This window comes from Panthera onca, chromosome D1 (assembly GCF_046562875.1).
Source record: "Panthera onca isolate mPanOnc1 chromosome D1, mPanOnc1 haplotype 2, whole genome shotgun sequence".
NCBI lineage: Eukaryota > Metazoa > Chordata > Mammalia > Carnivora > Felidae > Panthera > Panthera onca.
The window spans coordinates 114,703,127-114,721,196 of NC_138348.1; the positions used below are offsets into that span (position 1 = coordinate 114,703,127).

Sequence of the window (18,070 nt, forward strand, 5' to 3'; positions counted from 1 at the left end):
GTCTAGTACTTATTAAATATCAGTAGGTATGCAAAGGAACAGGAAAATGTGACTCACAGTCATGAGAAAAATGAGTCAGAAGAACCAGCCCTAAGATGACATAGATGTTGGAACTAGCAGACAAGAATTTTCAGCAGCTGTTGTAACTATGCTCAGTCTAGACGTTATCGACTTACCGTTTCTCAGCCTCGACTTTGCTTTTCTGTGACCTGCTTTGTGATGTTGGAGCAAGAGTCTGTAACATTTCTCTTTTGCCAGCTGTCCCAGTATTGAGCTTTGTTAACAGAAGGTCCTGAATGGGGAGGCTGCAGGAGGAAGGAGTTTCTCTTCCTGGTTCTGTTGTGCTTTTAATTAAAAAGGATTTCTGGCTCTTGCAGTATGAGGCTGCCAGAAGACTGCGTGATGCCCAGCAGGTGGCTTTCCCCGTGAACTTCAGCAGCAGGTCAGCAGGTATCTTCCCACATGTCTTCCCACTTGGGGGCGGGCACACCAGCAGGTGATTTCTGGCTTGCCATCCCTAGCCTGGAATACATTGTGAACTTACCTGCTGTTCTATGTGTTAACACCATAGCCTCTCTAATGATGTATGAATCTCAGTCTTGGTGGGGGCGGGGGGGGTGGGGGGGTGGGAAGTGATTTATTCCACGTCTTTTCATGCCTCGGCTCCCAATATCTGCTATTTATATAGTCTTTAGAATTCTCTTTACCTCTTAGTGGTTAATCCCCTGACACTAGTTAATAATACTTTCTATTATGCTTTTCCTATTCAAATTATTGGTGTGTTTTCTACCTCCTGACTGGACCCTGAACTACAAAATGTATTTAAAATGAACACACAATTGTTGTAAGATATGTTTAAGATGAGTAGGAAATCTCAATAGAGATTCTAAGCTAAAAAATAAAAAGACTGAAGTATAAAATAAATACTAAGATAATATAAATGATTTATAACATTTCTAAAACAAAATTCATGGCATGGACTTAATAGCATATTAAACATCTTGATTGCACAACAAAAGAGCGAGTCCAAAATTAAAATTGGATGATGACTATATTTCTCTGAGAAACTGAGAGAACAGAAAATGAAGAGGTAGGTGCTGAGCACCTTATGGACCTGTGGAATCCTGTCACAAAAGGAGACCATGTATATAATTGTCTCAGAAAGAGAGAAGGAAGAGAAAATGGGAAAAAAAATATTTTTAAAAAATAATGGCTGGAACATTCCCAACTTGGGAAAACAGAAATCTATAGATTCAAAAAGTTCAGCAACTTTGAAGAAGATAAATATGGAGAGCATCGTCCTTAGGCACATGATAGTCAAACGGCTGAAAATCATGATAGATAATCTTGAAAGCAGACAAGGAAAAATGATTCGTCAATAGAGAGCGACAATCATATGCTGACCTTCCAGCAGAACTAGCAGAGACCAGAACTCAGGGAACAATATCTTTAAAGTACTGGAAGAAAAATAAAAGTCAATTCTGAATCCCTTCAATAAAATATCCTTCTACAATATATAAAGTTAAGTAAAAACAAGTAAGAATTTTCTCAGATAATTAAAAGCTGAGAAAATTCTTCAGCAGCAGTGCTGACACTACAAGAAATACTGAAGAGACTCTTTAGGCATAAGAAATTACCCAACATGAAAAATCTCATCTGCAGTTGGGAATGAAGAGCACCAGAGACTTTATTTATTTTTAATGTTTATTTATTTTTGAGAGAGACAGAGACAGAATGCAAGTGGGTTAGGGGCAGAGAGAGAGGGAGACACAGAATCCGAAGCAGGTTCCAGGCTCTGAGCTGTCAGCACAGAGCCTGACGCTGGGCTTGAACTCATGAGCTGTGAGATCAGGACCTGAGCTGAAGTCAGACGCTCAACCGACTGAGCCACCCAGGCACCCCAAGCACTAGAGACTTTAAATATGCAGGTAAATATAGTAGAAACTAATTGTTCTCCTGAGCTTTGTAAAATACATACAATCAAGTAAAACAAAACAAAACAATTTATAACCTATGCAGATACAAAACATATGAAAACAGTAACACAGAAGAAGGAGTAAATGGAATTGTAATGTTGCAGGATTCTTACATTTTATAAAAAGCAGTAGAATTTTAAATCTATGTGGAATGTGACAAGTTAAAGTGCATGATACAGTCCCTGAGCTGCGATTTAAAGAGGAGATGTACACCTACAAAGGAGAAATTAAAATGCAACAATATGGTTGCCAAATTAATGCTAAATAAAGGCTATGGGGGAGAAATAAGTGAGACAAATAGAAATCAAAATGTAAAATGACAGACTTAAGCGCAGTCATATAAAGAATTGTATGTAAATGAACTAGGCACTCCAATTAGAAGGTAGAGATTATCAGATTGCTTTTTATTTTAAAAAAGTAATATCTGACTTGTAGTGTACAAGAAATACACTATCAATATGAAGACACAGGTATGTAGGATGTAAAAGAGTGGAAAAAATATACCAAAGAGTAAGTATATGAAAGCTGGTGTAGCTATCTAAATACCAACACGCTTGAAGACAAGGAATAGTAACACAGTGCATTTCATAATGATAAAAGGGAAAACCCATCAGGGAGACATAACCATGTATATATATATGTACATAAAAACAGCTTTGAAATACATGAAGTGAAATGGACAGACGAATCGAGATGTAGACAAATCCAAGATCATAGTGTGGGATTTTACCATCCCTCTTTATTTAATTAGCAGGAGAACTGGACAACAAACCAGTAAGAATGTAGAATGTGTTTAACAACATGATCGGCCATGTGATCAACTGACGTGTATAGACCAATAACCAGAACGAAAGGATACACACCTCTTTCAAGCACACAGAACATGCATATCACTATAGATTATATGCTGGGCCATAAAAAAATCCTTCATTAGTTAGAAAAGATTGACTCTTATTGAGGGTGTTCTCTGACAAAAATCACATTAAATTAGAAATCATTAAAAATTAATTATCTAGGGGCGCCGGGGTGGCTCAGTTGGTTGAGTGTCCAACTTTACCTCAGGTCATAATCTCAGGGTTTCTGAGTTAGAATCCTGCATCTGGCTTTCTGCTGTCAGTATAGAGCCCAATTCAGATCCTCTGTCTCCTCCCTGCTCTCTACGCCTCCCCCACTTGCGCTCTTGTTCTCGTTCTCAAAAATAAATAAATATTTAAAAAGTTAATTATCTAGAAAAGCCCAAATAAGGGAGAAATTAAGCGGCACACTGTTAAATACCCTGTGGATGGGGTGTCTGGGTGGCTTAGTTGGTTTAGCATACAACTCTTGATTTCAGCTCGGGTCATGATCTCATCGTTCATGGATTCAACCCGCATGGAGCTCTGCACTAACAGTGTGGAGACTGCTTGGGATTCTCTCTCTCCCTTTCTCTCTATCTCTCCTCTGTTCTCACTCTCCCTCTCTCTCTCAAAAAATAAACTAAAAAATTAAAATTAAAATAAATAAATACCCTGTGCATAAAACGGAAAAAAATAGAATTTAAAAGTATTTACAATATTTTTTTAAAAATAGGCTTCATGCCCAGTGTGGAACACAGTGCAGGGCTTGCACTCATGACCCTGAGATCAAGACCTGTGCTGACATCAAGAGTTGGATGCTTAACCGACTGGCCACCCAGAAGCCCCCAAAGTACTCACAATTTAAAGATAATGAAAACAATATATAAAAATTGTTGGAAGCAGCTAAAATAGTGCTGAGTAAAGTTTGTGACATTAAATCCTTATATTGTGTATCATCAATTTCTTCAAAAAGGTGTGCACGTGAAAGCCAAATCAATAGAAAACAGACACAAAATTAACAAAACCAAAAGTCCATTTTTAAAGAGATTAATAAAATATATTTTTAAAAATCTGGTTAGGTAAATCCAGAAATAAAACAAAACACATATCTTCTTTTTAATTGCTGGTATTAGCAATTTAACTACCACTCTTACATACCTAACAAGGTAAAAAAGAGGCTAGCATAAAAACTATAAATTTGACAATAAGTTGGACAACTTACTGAATTAGAAAATTTTCTGGAAAAAACTTTTCAAAATAGACACAAGATGGAATTGAAATATGAATAACCTTTTATCTGTGTGACACTGAATGTTTTTTAAACAAAATTCCAACAAGGAGAAAAACTATAGACCTAGATAATTCAATTGTGACAAACATGTAAGGAAGAAAGAATATTAATTTTATACAAACTATTTCAAACAATAGGAAGGAGTCACACTGCTCAGCTGGTTTTATGAGACCAGTACAACCCTGATAAGAAAAACAAAACTTTCCAGACACATGACAACAAGAGAAAATTATAGAACAGTATCTATCATGAGCAGTGAATATAATGTGAAAATCCTTCACAAGGTATTAGGAAACCAGCCCATTAATATATTTAAAAAAAAAAAAGGCTAAGTCTCGTTATTCTCTAGGAATGCAAAGTTGGCTTAACAATAAAAAATCAATGTTATTAACCACATTAAACAATAAAGAAGTATTAAATCTTGTCAATAGATGCAAAACAAGCATTTGACAAAATTCAGCACTGTCCTCTCCTGGCATTTATGACTGCCAGCAGCTCCTCGCATCTGCTGGGTATTTGCTCCTCATTTCCTCAGAGACCCCTCCTCTCTTGTCTCTCCCTGTGGCTCTCGGGTCTCCATCATCCACCAGCCTCTCCTCTGAATTCCACACTTCGGTAGGCACTGCCTGTAAGTCTACTCTTTGGTCATCTCACACCTAGTGTGTTCAGAGCTGGACTCCTAAACCATAAATAAATATTCCTACCCCCCCAATCTATTTCTCCCCTAGGCTCTTCCTTCACAATAGATGTCATTATAATCTACCCAACTGTTGGCACAATGGCTCTGATATTCTGCTTGATTCCTCCTTCTTACTACTCTCGCAGTCCACTCTATCAGAAAGAACTAGACTTTCTATATCCACAGCACCTCTCTGCTTACGAGTCTCTGCTCACCCTCACTGACACCACCTTGTGGAAGTACCACATTAGCCTCTGTTCCTACTGCTCTTGCTGACTCCCCACTGGCTTTCCATGTCTACTTTTCATACAGCATCTGGCATGATCCTATTATTCCTCAGTTTAAAGCCTCTAGTGTCTTCCTTTGCATGACAAATATAATCTGAACTTCTAGGGGGTCTTTAACGTCTGCTTAAAGTGGCCCTCGTTCATCTTTTCAACATCATTGCATTCGTATGCACAGTCACTCTCCATACTTTATCCACACTGGCCCCTTCGTTCCTAAAATAAAGTTTGGCCAAACTCAATCTGTCCTCTAGTAGAGATGGGGGGTGACTATTATAAATACTTTGTGAAAGTTTTCGAATCCATGTGACATACCAGTGTGATGTGTGTGTGTGTGTGTGTGTGTGTGTGATACTCCTGCATTTATTTTCCAATGTTAACATGCAGTAGATTATTAATGCAAATGAGACCTTGTTTGAAGAGAGAGCAAGGAAGTGAGGGAACAATTCTACTTTGAGTCATGGGGGAAGGGGAAGCCCAGAGGGATACAGAAAATGGGAAGGGTGAATCCTTAGATGGAGGAAGGAAGGAAAGAGAAAGGAATGGGAAGGCAGGAGGCTGGGTTAAGGGGGTCTAGCCTGGATAGAGTTTGGGTCCGAGCACAGATGAAAGTCTTAACTACCTTGAGAACATAGTATCTGGAATAGAGAATTTGTGATATGCTGTCAACAGGTGGAAGAAGAGAGCAGACTTGGTCATCAGACCTGACCCTCAGGTAATAGACAATCCAACAGAGCTGGCTGCTCCTTGGGAACAGACACAGTGAGGTGATGAGGGGCAGTCCAGCCAGGCCAGAATAGCATGGTTTCCATGGTACCACACAAGCAGCTGATCTAGGCTGGTTCCATGGGACGACCTGTGGACTCTCTGGACAGGCTGGTGACCAGTGAGTCGAAGAGCTCAATGCATGTAAATTCTGGCCACCTAGAGGGGATATCAGGTTGAATAGCAGAATTTGGCACATCCCAGCTAAGAGGGTAGGACCAAGGTCCAAATCCAGTGAGACTAATAAATAGCAGGGCAGGTCACGTGTGGGGGAACGTGTGGAATGAGGCAGTTAGTGGCACACGGACTAGGGCTAAGGGTAGCAAGATTTTTTAATGTGCAAATTGAAAAGCAGCTACGTCAACAGAGGAGCAACATCAGAAACATCAGTAGCATGAGGGCCTTGATGCTGTATCACTTGCACCCGTGCTCCTTATCATTTTGGGCTGAAAACCAGTTTGTCTTCAAACAGCTCTTAAGGTGGTGACATTCACAGTTACTCATAATTGAGACGCATATCTACAAAAGGAAAGGACTGCCAGGCAACACAACTAAAACCTGACTGATGGTCTAGTGCCCCAGCCCACAAACATCAATGATGTTAAGATAGCAAGACATAGGGGTGCTTGGTGGTTCAGTCAGTTAAGTGTCTGACTTCAGCTCAGGTCATGATCTCATGGTTCATGGGTTTGAGCCCCGTGTCCTGCTCTGTGCTGACAGCGTGGAGCCTGGAGCCTGCTTCACATTCTGTGTCTCCTTCTCTCTCTCTTTGCCCCTCCCGTGCTCATGCTCTGTCTCTCTTTCAAAAATAAATAAACATTAACAAGTTTTAAAGAAAAGGTAGCAAGATATAAACATCAAGATAGCGAGATACAGACATCATCACGAGAAGAAGAAACCACCACACCTGAGCGTCCTCCCATGAGTGAGGTTGGCCAACTGCAATTGCAGGTAGTGAGTGATAATGTGAATATTTACATTGTTCATGGTCTTTTGAAGTCATTAGATCTTTAACAAATAATTTTTTAAGTGTTTATTTATCTGGGAGGTGGGAGGGGCAGAGAGAGAGAGAGAATCCCCAGCAGGCTCTGCACTGTCTGTACACGGAGCCCTGCATGGAGCTTGATGTCATCAACTGTGAGATCATGACCTGAGCCAAAATCAAGAGTCCCACCTTAACTGAGCCACCCAGGGGTCATGACAAATTACTGTTTTAAAGATCTAATGACTTCAGGGGCCCCTGGCTGGCTCAGTTGGTTAAGCATCTGACTCGGCTCAGGTGATGATCTCACGGTTTGTGAGTCTGAGCCCCATATTGGGATCTTCGCTGACAGTGCAGAGCCTGCTTGGAATTGTCTCTGCCCCTCTCCTGCGCATGCTCTCTCTCTCTCTCTCTCCCTCAAATAATAAATAAATAAATTAAATAAATAAATAAATACATACATACATACATACATACATGCATGCATACATACATAAATACATAAATAAATAAATAAGTAGAGTAATTTGTCAATTGATGATTTGTATCACCTTCCCCTGCTCTCAGTTCTTCGATGCAGAAAGGATTAACTGCAGGCATTCTATAAAGTGGCCATGTGCAGGGTTGAGTGGACTTAGGGACCACCAGCAGGCCATTAGACTTCTACTCTAAGAAGTGAACCCTTAAGAAGTGAAGTGTTCTGGAAGGCTTTAGAGAGGAAGTCAGCCCTTTAGGGTGACCATGTTTACTCATTGCCTTAGTTACCTGTAAATGTGCAACAAAATATCCCCAAACTCACGTGGCCGAAAGCAGTAAATGTTGATTACCTGGTCAGGAATCCTGTGTGACCTGGCAGGGTGTCTCTGTCCTGGGTTCTGTCGTGCAGCTATAGCTAAACTGTTGCCCAGGATAATAGTCATTTCAAGACTTGACTGGAGCTGAAGGGTTCACCTCCAAATCACTTCTGTGCCCACTGGCAGGCCACATCCTCACTGGACGTTGTCTAGTACCTCGCCACATGGACCTCTCCTTGTGCTGCCTGAGTGTCGCTATAAATGGCAGCTGGCTTCCCTCAGGGCAAGCAATCCAAGAAAGAATAAGAGAGTGTTCACAAAAGAGTTTCTGAGGTGAATGTCACAGGCTTTTTATAACTGAATCTGGAACTGATACACCATCACTTCTGTTATATTCTATTACTTAGATGCAAGTCACTAAGTCCCACCCAAACTCCAGGGGAGGGGGTCACACATGGTGTGAATACCAGGAGAGAGGGGTCTTGGAGGCCATTCCAGAAGCTGCCCACCAGAGTTATCATTTAACTCAGTAACAGGCCTTACTCTCTGAGTGGCAGGTGGCCCTGAGTACTGGGTGGAGAGGGGAACAATGAGGACACTGTGTTGTAAGATGTTGGCCTGCCTCTGACATGAATCCTAGAAGTACGCCACAAAGAGTCATTACAGTTCCAATGTTATGATAAATCTAGAAAAGCATTGAAATCATCGGTGTAATCAAATTAGAGCAAAAACATGTACAACCTAAATAATTATACCAAAATATATCTTCACACATTCTGGAATATAACAAATTATTTTTAAAAATTGCCATGAATATATATTTATAAATAGCAACTGTAAAAACACTTTTCAGAACATAAACAGCTTAGTGTAGGATATTTTGAATACACACATAGCTCACTTACCTCATCCTAATATTAAATATTAATAAAGAAAATGGTAATTATAATTTTTTTCTTGAAGAGATCAACTTTCTAAGATAGTATCAGCTTAACAACTTTCTAAGCTAGTATCACAGCTTAACAGATACTATCTCAGTGTCGCCACCTCAGGCCCCAAATAAAACCACTAAAATAAATACTCATGGCTGTTAATTTTATAGTCACTATTTGGGAATACTTTTAGCACAGGGTTAGATTGCGTGAACACTGAGACATGCTGGTAGCTCACTAAGCTCGTAACATTTGGAGCAAATAAGGGGGCGTAGGGAAGCAGCAACAATTAGGAATCGAGCCCGAAAGGGTCATCACAAACTAGGCTTCTTTCTAGGTTAGTCATGGACACCGAAGCCTGGGGATGTGAACGAGGCAAGTGTGTCATTAGAAGTGTGTGTGCAGGGCGCTGGTCGTGTTGGTGTCAGTTATCCTGCTGGGCCAGTCAGTGGAGTACACAAGGTTGAGTCCTGGTTTCCTACAGCTTCAGGAATGAATCTTTTTCAGAATTATTTGCTGGCCCCTTCTCTTTGGCTTTAACATTTATTTTTTTAAAAAAAATTAAATTTGAATACAGTTGACACACAATGTAACATTGGTTTCACTGTGGTATTTTAATGGGGATTGCGTTGAGTCTGTATATGGCTTGGGTAGTATGGACATTTTAATACTATTGATTCTTCCAATCCATGAGCATGGAATAGCTCTCCGTTTGTTTGTATTGTCTTTAGTTTCTTTCATCAGTGTTTTATAGTTTTCAGAGTACAGGTCTTTCATCTCCTTGGTTAAGTTTCTTCCTAGGTATTTTATTCTAATTTGTGCAATGGTAAATGGAGTTGTTTCCTTAATTTTCTGCTACTTTGTTATAGGTGTATAGGAACTCTACCAATTTCTGGGTATTAATTTTGTATGCTACAATTTTACTGAATTCATTTATTACTTCTAATAGGTTTTTGGTGGAGTCTTTACGGTTTTCTATATATACTATCATGTTACTTGCATATAGTGACAGTTTAGCTTCTTCCTTACCAGTATGGACGCCTCTTATTTCTTTTTCTTGTCTGATTGTGTTGGCTAGGACTTCCAGTACTATGTAATATAAAAATGGTGAGAGTTGACGATCTTGTGTTGTTCCTGATCTCAGAAAAAAAACTCAGTTTTTCAGCGTTGAGTATGATGTTAGCTATAGATTTTTTATATATGATCTTTAGTATGTTGAGGTATATTCCCTCTAACTCCACTTGGTTGAGAGTTTTTATCATAAATGATTGTTGAATTTTGTAAAATTCTTTTTCTGCATCAATTGAGATGATCATACAATTTTCGTCCTTTGTCTTGTTGGTATGGTGTATCATGTGGATTGATTTGTGAATATTGAACCATCCTCACATCTCTGGAATAAGCCCACCTAATCATGGTAAATGATCCTTTTAATGTATTGCTGCATGCAGTTTGCTAAAATTTTGTTGAGGATTTTTGTATCTATGTTTATCAGGGATATTGAACTGTAGTTTTCCTTTTTGTGGTGTCTGTCTGATTTCAATATAAGGGTAATGCTGACCTTGGAGAACATATTTGGAAGCTTTCCTTCCACTTCTATTTTTTGGAATAGCTTGAGGAGAATAGATATTAACTCTTACCTAAATGTCTGATAGAATTGACCTGTGAAGCCATCTGTTCCTTGACTTTTTGTTTGTTGGGAAGTTTTTGATAACTGATTCAGTTCTGTTACTAGTAATTGTTGTGTTTAGATTTTCTGTTTCTTCCTGAGTCAGTTTTGGAAGACTGTATGTTTCTAGAAATTTATCCATTTTTTCTAGGGTGTCCAGTTTGTTGGCATATAATTTTTCATAGTATTCTCATAATCCTTTGTATTTCGTGGTATTGGTTGCTACTTCTCTTTCATTCCTGATTTATTTATTTGGGTCTTTTCTCTTTTTTCTGGATGGCTTTTGCTAAGGGCTTATCAACTTTGTTTATCTTTTCGAAGAACCAGTTCTTGGTTTCATTGATTATTTTCCAGTTTTTAAAGTCTCTTTGTTATTTATTTCCTCTCTCATCTTTATTATTTTCTTCTTTCTATTCATCTTGGGCTTTGTTCTTCTTTTTCTAGTTCCTTTAAGTGTAAGCATGTGTTGTTTATTTAAGCTGTTTCTTTTTTTTTTAATTTTTTTTCAAGTTTATTTATTTTTGAGAGAAAGAGACAGAGTGTGAGTGGGAAAGGGGTAGAGAGAGAGAGGGAGACACAAAATCCAAAGCAGGCTCCAGGCTCTGAGCTGTCAGCACAGAGCCCGATGTGGGGCTCAAACTCACAAGCCATGAGATCATGACCTGAGCTGAAGTCGGACACTTAACCAACTCAGTCACCCAGGTGCCCCTTTAAGCTGTGTCTTGTTTTTTGAGGTAGGCCTGTATTACCAAATATTTCCCTTTTAGAACTGTTTTCACTGTGTCCCAGAGATTTTGAACCATTGTGTTTTCATTTTCATTTGTCTCCATGGAGTTTTTGCTTTCTTCATTGACCCATTGGTTGTTTAGTATCATGTTGTTTAATCTCCATGTATGTATTTTTTCTAGTTTTTTTTTCTTGTAATTTATTTCTAGTTTTATACTGTTGTGGTCAGAAAAGATGCATCATATGATTTCAGTCCTCTTGAATGTAATGAGACTTGTTTTGTTGTCCAATGTGATGTATTCTGGACAGTGTTCCATGTGCTGTGGAAAAGAATGTGTATGCTGCTGCTTTAGGATGAAGTGTACCATACATATCTGTTATGTCCATTCGGTCTAACATGTTGTTCAAAGATACTGTTTCCTTACTGAGTTTCTGCTCTTTGACTTTAACATTTACTATAGTAATGCTTCAGTCATGAAACTGAGTCATGAGCCTTCTTTCCTTCTTTAATTATATCTTTTCCAGATTCAATCTTATTAAATTCCATTACTTTAAATATTATGATATTCTAATGATTTCCAAATTAAATACCTACATAAGACAGCTCTATTAAATTCTAGACTTGTGTGTCTGATAGCCTATACAACATCCCTATTTCTGTATCTAGTAGGCATCTCAAATTTAATTGATCAACATAAAACTCTTTTTTAAAAAATTCAGGTCTACTGAGGTATACTTGATGTATATTGTCAGATATTTAACGTATAAATCATGGTGATTGAATATGCCTACATAGTGTGAAAGGATTCCCCTTATCTTGTTAATACACTCATCACGTCCATCACCTGACGTATCTTTTTTTTTTTTTTTTTTTTTTTGGTGAGAATTCTACTCTTTTGGTGAGAGTTCTACTCTTTTCACAAGTTTCAACTACATGGTAGTGGTAGTTGACTATCAACTATAGTCACCATGTTTTTCCTTGGATCTTCAAACATTTTTCAACTTATGGCCAGAAGTATAGACCCTTTTACCAACCTCTCCTATTTCTCCTACTTCCATGAAACTTTTAATCAGTCCTTCCCTAAAATCTGTTTCTCCTGGAGGCTGCCCATCTCAGTAAATGACATTATTCATCCAGTCACTCAAGCCAAAAAACTAGGAGTTTTTCTCACTTCCCATATCCAATCTGTAAGTGATGTTAGTTTTATCTCCAGTGCCACCTTTAGACCTAAGCAAATGAGGTGACCCTTTTCCTTAGGCTTTTGTCTCAAGAGACCCCACTAAAAGTATTTGCCTGGGAAATTTTCTAAATCTCCCCAAAGTGCCTGGGACAAACATGGGAAGGCAGTGCCATGCTGACAAGGGTGCCTCAAGCCCAGATTAGGATGTATATGGTCCCCAATCCCCTTTCCTCTCCTTTAACCATCCAACACATGTGGGTTCCATCTATTGCCCCCTGACCTCTGAAACTTGAACTTATAGAGTGATTCCGGAGCCCTTATGCCACCTCACACCTGTCAGAACCCTTATTCCAGCAGGCCACCTCTGATTCCAATCTGCTGAGTGGATCTCTCTCACAGGCCTTGAGATTAGATCACCAGAACCAAACCAACACACTGATTTGGAGCTACTTCCATTCATGCTGGACATGGGACACGTTAGGGCTTGAGTTGTGTCATAGGTTTATGCATGGGCTCGTATCATCTGTGGTCTGACCAAGATTCCACCTGGTCTATACCAGCTGGGAATGCGAAGGGTGGTAGTAGGCATCCATTACCCTGTGTAAGTCTTCAGGGCCAGAACCAGTGTGATCACGCACCCACCCTGCAGGCTGTGTGGCACATCCGACACACAGTCTTCCAGAGGTGGCTGCATTTATTGCTTTCTAGGGCCTCAGGACTATTGTCCTGCAATGGCAGTGACTGATCCTCTCTTGCCTCTGATTAATATTCATCAACAGGAGAATGGGTATTGGTGTGAGTATACTGCAAACAATTGATACATGAAAAAGCATGGAAGAATCTCAAAACATTATAATTAGGGAAAGAGGCCAAAAGGGTACGTAATATGTGATTCCTTTCAGATGAAGGTCAAGAACAAACAAATTGATCTGTTATGATTTTTGATTAGGATGAAAATGTTCTGTATAACTTTTCAAATTGAGGTGGTGGTTACGTGGATGTACACATGAAAATTCACTGAGCTATGTAATTAAGATTTGTATATTTTATTGCATGTATTTATAAGGCATTAACAATTAGACCAAAAAAAAAGAAAAATATTTACTGAGTGACAGAATAAGAAAATTGTTTAATACACACAAGAAAATGTCCAACAAAGCCTACAATATACTTTTCCTTTAGAATGACACTAATCTCAGTGGATTTCAAACACTTACTAATGCTGCATATTTTAAAACAGTAATTATAAGTGCTAATGAAACAACATCAATTGCTATTCAGAATTTCAAGCCAAAAGTTTAAACTCTTATTAACCAAAGAAATTTAAAAAAAGCCATAATTTCTAGTCTACAAACAACAGAAATTGCCCTAATGTCTGCCTATTGCAAGCAAACTATATCACACTGTGAGCAACACTTATGAACCTATGATAACAGCAAGATGACCTTCCCTTCTGGCTCCATGAGATAAACAGCTTAACATCCTAAATAATGCCACATGAATACTTATCTTGGATAGCAGCAACAATGGAACATATTTATAAACCATGGTTTGTAAGTTTCATATTCTGCTATTTATGGTTTTCAAATTCTGTCATTTTTCTTCTCACTGTATATTTCCTATTTAGTCCCTACTTCTCAGTTCCCAGGGTTGTACCATAATTTAAGACTTGGCACACTTCTCATGGAGAGTGAAGATGGCATAATAAATATGAGGACACTTACCCAGATTGTCATTTGATTCTACTTTCAGTGATGGCATCCACAGATGGAGGGGCCTTTTGACTGACCAACTCAGCATGTGTTATGACCCATGATGTTAAACCCCTTCCCCATTTCATTCCCTGTCTTCTTCTCATGCTCCAGCTTTTTTCTCTATCATTTTTCTTATGATTCCCTCAGCCATACTCTACAATTCAAGGTAATGACGTCCTACTGCATTTTCTACTGCGGGCTTTGCACTCAGTCTTCCTGGATCCATCTGGCATTCTGTCCTTAATATGTACTACCAGCTCCATAGGTCGTGTATATATAGGATCACCTGTTGGGGATATTTCTGTTTGCTTCTGCAAGTCAACTGACCTCTTTGACTGTTTCACTCACACTTGTTCACTTGTCTAGCTTCTGACTGGATTTTGCAGGTGACTCTTACCAGCCAGATACTGGTAGTGGGAAGGGAGAGGGAGAGAGAAATGGGAGTATTAAGTTTTGTGGTGGAGGGTTTGCAGTAGCTGCATTCCACTAAGACCACCATTTTCCAGTGACTTCTCTCCCACAACTATACATTTTGCTGAGCTCCGGTAAAAGCCACCCCCTCCACCCCTTCAAGTCAAATTAGGGTAGATGCTTCTCACCATTTCTAGTCCCAGATTCTTCGCCACTTGCGCATTCCTGGAACCTGCCCAGAGCCTCTCACATCATCTCTTCCTAAAATTCTTTTTGCTTTCCTCTTTGGGTGTGGTGTCTCCCAAGACCCTGTCTGATACACCTGCTTAATGTAAAACAAAATAAAACATGAGCCTTGAATACTGTGACCATCTCAGAGGACATGATTGCTTTCTCAGTTTTAAAATAATTCGTGTCTGTTGCGTCTTGCAGGATGTGTGTATGGAGCTCAGTAGCAGCCCGGCAGCCTCGTGGACTCTGCTGAGTGTTTTCTTACACTGGGATCTCCCTGGCCTAGAGACTGAAATCACAGAACCATGGAATCCAAACCAGAGGGGCTTTTTCTGTCATCTGAGATAATACTGATTTTCGGCTACATGTACTGGAGCCAGGCAGGGCCCGGGCTGTGGGGCTGACAGAGTAGGGAGCAGGTAAGACTCCGTGTCCCTCCCAACCCACTCTGCACAACTGGCTCCACTCCTACCTGTTGTGGTGTTTGACCTTTTACAGATGGTTGGGCCTGAACTCTGTTGTTTAAGGTCAACCTCTGGAAACAGGTATTATTGAAATAGTAAACAACAGCTGGCTTTTCACAAATGTTTGCTAAATGTTGGGATAACTGCTTTAAATTTGTTATGCCATTTAATTAGGACCCTTCCTCCTCCCCGTCCCCCCAGAAAAGTAATGAAAGCTCCTCCTCCCCCTAGACTCAGATTTTCCCACATTTGAGTGTATCATTCTGTGCTGTGATGTTTGGCCCTTTCAGCTGATGGCTCTCAAGAGGATGAGGAAATGAGAAGGCCACATACCAAGGTATCTTTAAGGCTTATTCACTGGAAATATTTTATTTCTCTAATCAAATCAATCACCTGAAAGGGTAAACCTGGCTGTTTTCCTCATGGTGAACTGACTTGTGATGAGGGATTGCTTCAATAACATCTACTAAAGATTCCCTGAATATCCGCTATGTGTGAGACATTGTTCTTTCAGTGACAGAAGAATGATCAAGGCAAAGCCTGTGTTCTCAAACAGCTCACCAACATGAACACCCTCAAAGTGACCATGCAAACAGAAAGTTTTACCTATGTCCCCCCGATTGTAGTTCATGAAGGGCCCCTGGAAACCATCTGATCCATCCCATTCATTTTATACATTAAATCCAATTATAAACGGTGTAAGCAGGTCACAGATCTTAAATTCATAGACTCTTTGGCTTAATATTTAAAATTTAGGGGCGCCTGGGTGGCTCAGTCGGTTAAGCGGCCGACTTCAGCTCAGGTCACGATTTCACGGTCTGTGAGTTCGAGCCCCGTGTCGGGCTCTGGGCTGATGGCTCAGAGCCTGGAGCCTGCTTCCAATTCTGTTTTCCTCTCTCTCTGCCCCTCCCCCGTTCATGCTCTGTCTCTCTCTGTCTCAAAAATAAATAAACGTTAAAAAAAAATTTTTTTTTTTTAATAAAATTTAAATGGCTGGAGGTCTCCATCCCTTGTATCGGGGAAATAGTGTGTCTTGCCCAAGGTGTGCAGTTTGTCAGGGATTTAAATTTTTATGGGCCAGTTCCACTCCAGACTTGTGGTGTTTAAGCCCTTGGTCTTATTCAAGAGTTCTCTCCTGCAACCATTCTGTTGTCTGTCTCTGAGATGTTCGAGACTGTGAACCAGGTCCCCACCTGTGATGTCTCAGAAGCATCACCTATGCAAGTCTGTCTTCAGTTTTGAGGGTGGGGGTGAGATACATTGCCACAGACTGAATCATGTAAAATTTAATATTAAACGTCCTGATTCACAAAAGTCACTTGACATTCTCTGCATGAGAAATTATGTGGAAGAAATAACATAATCAGCTGGGTCTTAAAGTGCAATAGAATTTTTACAGTTAGAAACTGGGGGAAAGGACATTCAGGGAGGAAACACCAGAGGCAAAGGTAAGAATAGTGGATGTGTGTGAACACAGATCTTTCGTTAAAATGCCTCTCCAGATTGTCCACCCAGTGTCACATAGACACTGTTCATCTGGCACAACAGGAGCCTGAACTGGCCTAGGGATTGTGGTTTGACTAAATTGAAGGTTGATAAGTAGTACTGTGGACAAAACTTAAAAAGGAGGTTTGTAGGGGATAAATGATGGAGAATTAGCCAAATTTAGTTTTACTGAATTTGTTAGCCCGATGAAAGCGTGGGAAGGCTTTTGAGCAGCAATACTATGTGATCAAGCCCAGGCTGACAGACGATTATGGGCACATATGTGTGTGGATTCTGATGGGGAGTCGGTGAAGGTAGGGAAGCTTGCTGCAGTGAACGGTGGGAAGTGCTCCTCCGGTGTTCATGGACAGCCGACACTTACCACACTTGGCCACGGATTGGCTCATGTAGACAGCTACCTTGGTTCCGGCTGGGCCCCTTGCAGAAGACTCACACCCGAAGGCTGCTCTGTACCCAACCGTAAAGGCCTAGATGTCCTGTCCCATCTGGGACTGCTCTGTGGGTCATTCATCCCATGGGGTGCGTGTGTGTGGTGGGGGGGGGGGACCTCAGGCCGTCCTGGCACCTGACTGCAGCCAGACTTCTTTCTCTTTCCCCTCTTTCTTCCTTCTCCTTCCTTCCACAGGTATTCATCCAAATATCCTGCGTGCTAAACTCCACTTGGTGTGTTTTCCAGGGAACCCAGTCTGTGACGTTAGTCAGAACATGATGAGAGTAGTCTAGGCGACAGGCAATAAGGACCTAGGTTAGAGCAATGTCATTTGGGATAGAAAGGTCAGACATAAAGTAGTCTTGGAATGGTTTTGCTGCCATGTAGACACCACTGGGGATTCTGGAATTGGGACTCACCAGGACCAAGTCTGTAGCCTATAGTCTATTCATAGTGTGTGTGCAAACATGACCAGGTGAGCAAATTAACTAATAAATAACTAAGAAACAAGTGAAACAGATGTGGGTGGTCGTAGTTCCATGAACAGAGTGGGCCAAGGAAGGCGGGTCCTGTGGTTTGTCAGGCTGTGGTAACGAGCCTTTGTCACCACATTTGATTCTGCTATGCTGACAGATACGCAGACTGTGATGAAGAAAGCACAGAGCGTTTTCAATGAAATTCTTACTGTGCCTCAGTTGCAAATCCTCTGAATACTAGTCAGAGACTTGAGATACCCTAACAGGTGCATCTTACCACCGTCCATGCCAGCTGGGAAACCTGAAATGGCCGTTTGTTTCCCCGTGAGGGTACCCGCATTCTCACAGGGCACGCCGAGGCTTCACCTGCCTATACCCCAGTGCCCATACCTGCGAGCAGCCAGGAGACTTTTTATAATGAGAACCTTCATGACCTGTTAAAAATCAAACAAGATGATAAGCAGAATCCACAGTCAGTTCTGTTATCGTGTGCCTCTTTCTGCTAAAGATAGCAAATAAAACCTGCATAATTTTAAATATGGTTAATTGGGGACTGGCTAATCGGCTTTTTATGCTGTTAAGAAAAGATAGTTCAGGGAATGGCCTAATTTCTACACTGATATAGGCAGGCAGCTTTCTATCTTGAGCATGTCTGTAACTCAGACGTAATAGTCTTTAGACAT

The 18,070-nt window shown here is 40.3% G+C and overlaps 1 long non-coding RNA gene across 1 annotated transcript in view; it reads left to right on the forward strand.

Annotated features, from left to right (window-relative positions):
• The window catches only part of LOC132660754 (uncharacterized), a 71,860-nt gene extending 55,943 nt beyond the window's left edge, over positions 1-15,917 (forward strand). The window contains exons 2-3 of the long non-coding RNA XR_013550327.2: positions 14,713-14,930; positions 15,207-15,917. This is a non-coding gene — a long non-coding RNA (uncharacterized LOC132660754). The remainder of the gene's footprint in view (positions 1-14,712; positions 14,931-15,206) is intronic.
• The last annotated feature ends 2,153 nt before the right edge of the window (positions 15,918-18,070 follow it).